Here is a 7,634-nt window from a genome sequence, read left to right as displayed (position 1 = left end):
TAGTCCCATTCCCCTGCTCTTTCCCCATAGCCCTGTAAATTTTTTCCCATCAAGTATATATCCAATTCCCTTTTGAAAGTTACTATTGAATCTGCTTCCACCACCCTTTCAGGCAGAGCATTCCAGATCCTCATGTTGCCTCTGGCTCTTTTGCTGATCACCTTAGATCTGTGTCCTCTGGTTACCGACCCTTCAGCCACTGGAAACAGTTTCTCCTTATTTACTCCAACAAAACCCTTCATGATTTTGAACATCTCAATCAAATTTCTCCTAACCTTCTATGTTCTAAGGAGAACAACCCCAGCTTCTCCATTCTCTCTACATAGCTGAAGTCCCTCATCCCTGGTACCATTCTAGTAAATCTCTTCTGCACCCTCTCTAAGGCCTTAACATTCTTCCTAAAGTGTGGTGCCTAGAATTGGACACAATACTCCAGCTGAGGCCTAACCAAGGTTTAGTACAACTTCCTTGCTTTTGTACTCTATGCCTCTATTAATAAAGCCCAGGATCTTATGTGCTTTTTTAACAGCCTTCTTAACTTGTCCTGCCACCTTCAAAGATTTGTGTATGTGCATCCCCAGGTCTCTCTGTTCCTGCACCCCCTTTAAAACTGTGCCATTTAGTTTATGTTGCCTCTCCTCATTCTTCCTACCAAAATGCATCGCTTCACACTTCTCTGCATTAAATTTAATCTGCCATGTGTCTGCCCATTTCACTATTTTTTTTATTCGTCCATGGGATTTGGGTGTCGCTGGCGAGGCCGGCATTTATTGCCCATCCCTAATTGCCCTCAAGAAGGTGGTGGTGAGCCGCCTTCTTGAACCGCTGCAGTTCGTGTGGTGAAGGTTCTCCCACAGTGCTGTTAGGAAGGGAGTTCCAGGATTTTGACCCAGCGACGATGAAGGAACGGGCTGGTGTGTGACTTGGAGGGGAACGTTGTTCCCATGTACCTGCTGCTCTTGTCCTTCTAGGTGGTTAGAGGTCGCGGGTTTGGGAGGTGCTGTCGAAGAAGCCTTGGCGAGTTGCTGCAGTGCATCCTGTGGATGGTACACCCTGCAGCCACAGTGCGCTGGTGGTGAAGGGAGTGAATGTTTAGGGTGGTGGATGGGGTGCCAATCAAGCGGGCTGCTTTGTCCTGGATGGTGTCAAGCTTCTTGAGTGTAGTTGGAGCTGCACTCATCCAGGCAAGTGGAGAGTATTCCATCACACTCCTGACTTGTGCCTTGTAGATGGTGGAAAGGCTTTGTGGAGTCAGGAGGTGAGTCACTCACCACAGAATACCCAGCCTCTGACCTGCTCTTGTAGCCTCAGTATTTATATGGCTGGTCCAGTTAAGTTTCTGGTCAATCGTGACCCCCAGGATGTTGATGGAGGGGGATTCGGCGATGGTAAGGCCGTTGAATGTCAAGAGGAAGTAGTTAGACTCTCTCTTGTTGGAGATGGTCATTGCCTGGCGCGAATATTACTTGCCACTTATCAGCCCAAGCCTGGATGTTGTCCAGATCTTGCTGCATGTGGGCTCGGACTGCTTCATTATTTGAGGGGTTGTGAATGGAACTGAACACTGTGCAATCATCAGCGAACATCCCCATTTCTGACCATATGATGGAGGGAAGGTCATTGATGAAGCAGCTGAAGATGGTTGGGCCTAGGACACTGCCCTGAGGAACTCCTGCAGCAATGTCCTGGGACTGAGATGACTGGCCTCCAACAACAACTACCATCTTCCTTTGTGCTAGGTATGACTCCAGCCACTGGAGAGTTTCCCCTGATTCCCATTGACTTCAATTTTACTAGGGCTCCTTGGTGTCACACTCGGTCAAATGCTGCCTTGATGTCAAGGGCAGTCACTCTCACCTCACCTCTGGAATTCAGCTCTTTTGTCCATGTTTGGACCAAGGCCGTAATGAGGTCTGGAGCCGAGTGGTCCTGGCCGAACCCAAACTGAGCATCGGTGAGCAGGTTATTGGTGTGTAAGTGGCGCTTGATAGCACTGTCGACGACACCTTCCATCACTTTGCTGATGATCGATTGTGGATTGATGGGGCGATAATTGGCCAGATTGGATTTGTCCTGCTTTTTGTGGACAGGACATACCTGGGCAATTTTCCACATTGTCGGGTAGATGCCAGTGTTGTAGCTGTACTGGAACAGCTTGGCTAGAGGCGCAGCTAGTTCTGGAGCACAAGTCTTCAGCACTACAGCCGGGATTTTGTCGGGGCCCATAGCCTTTGCTGTATCCAGTGCACACAGCCATTTCTTGATATCACGTGGAGTAAATCGAATTAGCTGAAGACTGGCTTCTGTGATGGTGGAGATATCGGGAGGAGGTCGAGATGGATCATCCACTCGGCACTTCTGGCTAAAGATGGTTGCAAACGCTTCAGCCTGTCTTTTGCACTCACGTGCCGGACTCCGCCATCATTGAGGATGGCGATGTTTGCAGAGCCTCCTCCTCCCATTAGTTATTTAACTGTCCACCACCATTCACGACTGGGTGTGGCAGGACTGCAGAGCTTTGATCTGATCCGTTGGTTGTGGAATCGCTTAGCTCTGTCTATAGCATGTTGCTTCCACTGTTTAGCATGCATGTAGTCCTGTGTTGTAGCTTCACCAGGTTGGCACCTCATTTTCAGGTACGCCTGGTGCTGCTCCTGGCATGCTCTTCTACACTTCTCATTGAACCAGGGTTGATCCCCTGGCTTGTTGGTAATGGTAGAGTGAGGAATATGCTGGGCCATGAGGTTACAGATTGTGCTGGAATACAATTCTGCTGCTGTTGATGGCCCACAGCGCCTCATGGATGCCCAGTTTTGAGCTGCTAGATCTGTTCTGAATCTATCCCATTTAGCACGGCGGTAGTGCCACACAACACGTTGGATGGTGTCCTCAGTGTGAAGACGGGACTTCGTCTCCACGAGGACTGTGCAGTGGTCACTCCTACCAATACTATCGTGGACAGATGCATTTGCGACAGGTAGATTGGTGAGGACAAGGTCAAGTAAGTTTCTCCCTCGTGTTGGTTCGCTCACCACCTGCCGCAGGCCCAGTGTGGCAGCTATGTCCTTCAGGACTTGGCCAGCTCGGTCAGTAGTGGTGCTACCGAGCCACTCTTGGTGATCGACATTGAAGTCCACCACCCAGAGTACATTCTGTGCCCTTGTTACCCTCAGTGCTTCCTCCAAGTGGTGTTCAACATGGAGGAGGACTGACTCATCAGCTGAGGGAGTGCGGTAGGTGGCAATCAGCAGGAGGTTTCCTTGCCCATGTTTGACCTGATGCCATGAGATTTCATGGGGTCCAGAGTCAATGTTGAGGACTCCCAGGGCCACTCCCTCCTGACTGTATATCACTGTACCGCCACTTCTGGTCGGTCTGTCCTGCTGGTGGGACAGGACATACCCAAGGATGGTGATGGAAGAGTCTGAGACGTTGGCTGATAGGTATGATTCTGTGAGTATGGCTATGTCAGGCTGTTGCTTGACTACTCTGTGGGACAGCTCTCCCAATTTTGGCACAACTCCTCAGATGTTAGTGAGGAGGACTTTGCAGGGTCGACTGGGCTTGGTTTGCCTTTGTCGTGTCCGGTGCCTAGTGGGCCGATGCCGGGTGGTCCGTCCGGTTTTATTGTCACTTGTCTGTCTATGTCCTCCTGAAGTCTGTTACTATCCTCCACATTGTTTACTACATTTCTGAGTTTAGTGTCATCTGCAAATTTTGAATTATACCCTCTATACGCAAATCCAGGTCATTAATATATATCAAAAGGAGCAGTGGTCCTAATACTGACTGCTGGGTAACACCACTGTATACTTCCCTCCAGTCTGAAAAACAACCGCTCACCACTACTCTCTGCTTTTTGTCCCTTAGCCAATTTTGTATCCATGCTCTCACTGTCCCTTTAATCCCATGGGCTTTAATTTTGCTAACAAGGCTATTATGTGGTACCTTATCAAATGCCTTCTGAAAGTTCATACACACACTATCAACCCCGTTACTCTCATCAACCCTCACTGTTACTTCATCAAAAAACTCAATCAGGAGAATCATACATGATTTTTCTTTAACAAATCCGTGCTGACTTTCGTTTATTAGCCCATTCTTCTCTCAGGGCCAATTAATTCTGTCCCGAAATATTGTCTCTAAAAGTTTCCCCACCACCACGTTAGGCTGACTGGCCTGTATTTGCCGGGTTTATCCCTCTCCGCTTTTTTAAACAGGGGTGTAATATTTGCAATCCTCCAGTCCTCCGCCACCGTCCCCGTATCTAAGGAGGATTGGAAGATTGTGGCCAGAGCCTCTGCAATTTCCACCTTTATTTCCCTCAGTAACCTAGGATGCATTCCATTCGGACTGGGTGACTTTTCTACTTTGAGTACTGTCAATCTTTTAATTACCTCCTCTTTTCTATTTTTATCCTATCCAATATCACTACTAACTCCTCCTTTACTGCTACAATGGCAAAATCCTCTTCTCTATTGAAGGCGGATGTGAAGTATTCATTTTGAACCTCAGCCATGCCCTCTGCCTCCACAAGAAGGTCTCCTTTTTTGTCCTTAATTGGTCCCACCCTTCCTTTGACTACCCTTTTACTATTTATATGTTTATAAAAGACTTTTGAGTTCCCTTTTATGTTAGCCGCTAATCTATTCTCATACTCTCTCCTTGCCCCTCTTATTACCTTTTTTAGATCTCCTCTGTACTTTCTGTATTCAGTCAGGTTCTCTACTGTATTAGGAACCTTACATTTGTCATAAGCCTCCTTTTTCTGTTTCATTTTAATCTCTATATCTTTAGTTATCCAGGGAGTGCAAGCTTTGGATGCCCTTCTTTTCCCTCCCCGTGGCCATGTGTCTACTCAGTACCCGAACCAACTCCGCCTCGAAGGCCTCCCATTGTTCAATTACTGTTTTGCCTACCAATTTTTGATTCCAATTCACCTGTGCAAGATCCCCTTTTAACTCACTGAAATTAGCCCTCCTCCAGTTAAGTATTACATAAAGTGTTACATATGCTTCTTCTGTGGACCATGCCATAAATCCTAATCATTTAAATTAACTGTAGTAAAATCATATGGCTCGCACGCCTGCATTATTTCCAATATGCGCTGTTGGAGGGGGAGGCTCCCCAGTCAGAAAATTCCCCTAAAATGTAAACATTACATTTTTTAATTTATTAAAGTCTCTCTCTTCAGGAATAAAACAAAACAAATTTATGAAGTAAATGGATTAAGTTAATATTTTCAACATCTAATTCTGACTTCGATACCTATTTTAAATATCAAAAGTACTGTACAAAGAATTCTGATTAACTTTAACATACTTTTTTCTGAACAGGGAGTTGTAGGAGAGGTTATATGGGCGATGACAGCAGTTTTGAAAAGGAAAGGGACAGTGCCTGAATAAGGTTAGCGAGCAGGAAAGATAGTTGACTGATCATGAATTGGATGGGGAGAGGACTAAAGGGGCTGGAGACAGTTTCATGGTGAAAATGAGCTTTGAGAGGGCAGAGGCTAGAGGGGAGATGAGATGTTGAGGAGATCAATGTAAATGAGGAGCTTGGGGTGATCAGGGTGGGAGATGAAGTAATTGCTCAGATGGTCTCAATCTTAGAGATGAAGAAATGCATTAGCTCCTCGCACTTGCTGCTTGAAGTGAGAGTGGAATAGGCAGAGGAAGGGGATTGAACATGGTGGTTAGTTGCAGAGAAAAGTAGTCATAGATTGTACTTGCCCTCCAGGATTATCCTGGAGTAGTAGGAGCATTTGGCTATGGAGAGGGAAGAACAGTGATGCTTGATCTGGTCATAACATATTTGTCAGTAGACGACAAGACTAGTTGTTTGCCGGACCAATATTGACAATATAACTTCAACACCAATGCTTGGTTATCTCACATGACAATATATTTGTGATACTTCACTGCTTCTCAATTTATCCACATTATAATGGCTGCTAATATTAGCAAACAGCTACATGGTAATATTTTAATAGAGATCAGTAATAATAATTCATTATATGTAAGCAGACTACAACCTCAAGTGATGCAAGTACAAGTTACTTATGTTGGCTGTGACATAAGTGATTCATTTTTTGTATTTCACTGTGACCTGATGTGCATCTTATGGTCTTGAAATTACACTGCTGGATACAAACATATGAACGCTTAATGCGTTTGTCTGAACTTCTCCTCTATTGTATTTTGGCAGAAGAATTAAACAGTTTAAAATAAACGTGTGTTTCCACTAAAATAGTACAGACAGGAATTTCAAACAAGTGCATCAAAATTAATGATTGGAAAACTGACAGCGCTGTGAATCAAGTGCACTGACCTTTGCACTTGATTCTTCGATCTGTGATACAGTCAAGCAAGATTTTGCACTGAAGTCTTGCAATTTTGGGACCATACACTGAATGAATATGTGACTCTGTTTAAAGTATGATCGTGACATCCCTGATCACAAATAGGCTTTAAAAGTCTTGGGCAGTAATCGAAAGTTGATTGAAAACTGGGAAATTGACAAAATAAAATTTAGTGGGATAGAGCCAACCAAACTGGATACATAAGCAATGAAACAAACATTCAAACTTTTGACAAGTTAATGGCAAAGATAGCTGAAAAGCAGACAGACAAGTGTGAACCCTCAAGAAATCGCAACACTGTTCACAGTTGGCAACTTCAGTTGTTTTTTTAAACCAAGTGATAAAATATTGCAGCCTGTTTGAGGTTAAATTATGAGGACAGGTTGCATAAAGTTGATATATGTTCCCTTGTGTTTAGACGGTTATGGGGTGATCTAATAGATGTGTTTAAAATGATAAAGGGATGTTATAGGGCAGATAGAGTAATTATTTCCTCTGGTGGGGGAATCCAGGACGAGGACGTATAATCTTAAAATTAGATCTAGGCCATTTAGGAGTGAAATCAGGAAACACTTTTTCACACAAAGGTACTTGAAATGTGCACCACTCTCCCCCAAAAGTCTGTGGATGCTGGGTCAAATGGTAGAGAGGGCTAGGATGACGAGAAGGGACAGCAAGCCATGGTCAATCATTGATGATTTTGGTCAGGGTATTCCCATTGTTATGGCATGGTTAGAAACCAATAGCTCACTATCTCATGACATGATGAGTTCTACTGCACATTCATGATATCAATCGAGTAGATCTGCGTAAGTGTAGAGGAGAACCTTGTATAGAAAATATTTGTTCTCAAGCTGTCTCTGGCTTTGTTTCTTGCCAGTCTTCTCCCTTCTCTGAAGGCGTTGACTCGTTGTTGATCTACTGTGGGTTATCCTCTGGTACCTTGCCCAAATGCCCATCATTCATGTGTAAGCTTCATGGTGCGTGTTGACAAATATTCCTCATTGATGGCACCATAGCTGAGCCCAATTTTGTCCCCTTCCCAATGTTCACAAAGGCACAGTTCTAGTGGGGGTCAGGGGGTAGTGATTGGTAGGAAATTGGTACTCAATTGGTATCATGAATGTGCAGTAGAACTCATCACATCATGAGATAGTGAGCTATTGGTTTCTAACCACGCCATAACAATGAAAATACCCTGACTAAAATCATCAATGATTGACCATGGCTTGCTATTCCTTCTCATCATCCTAGCCCTCTCTACCTTTTGACC

The 7,634-nt window shown here is 44.7% G+C and overlaps 1 protein-coding gene across 2 annotated transcripts in view; it reads right to left on the bottom strand.

The window, feature by feature from the left end:
* metap1d (methionyl aminopeptidase type 1D (mitochondrial)) overlaps positions 1 to 7,634 on the bottom strand; it is a 108,150-nt gene that overhangs the window by 11,924 nt on the left and 88,592 nt on the right. The window lies entirely within an intron of this gene.

The sequence above is a fragment of the Heptranchias perlo genome, chromosome 7, assembly GCF_035084215.1.
Source record: "Heptranchias perlo isolate sHepPer1 chromosome 7, sHepPer1.hap1, whole genome shotgun sequence".
NCBI lineage: Eukaryota > Metazoa > Chordata > Chondrichthyes > Hexanchiformes > Hexanchidae > Heptranchias > Heptranchias perlo.
This window is presented reverse-complemented; position numbering and strand designations above follow the sequence as displayed.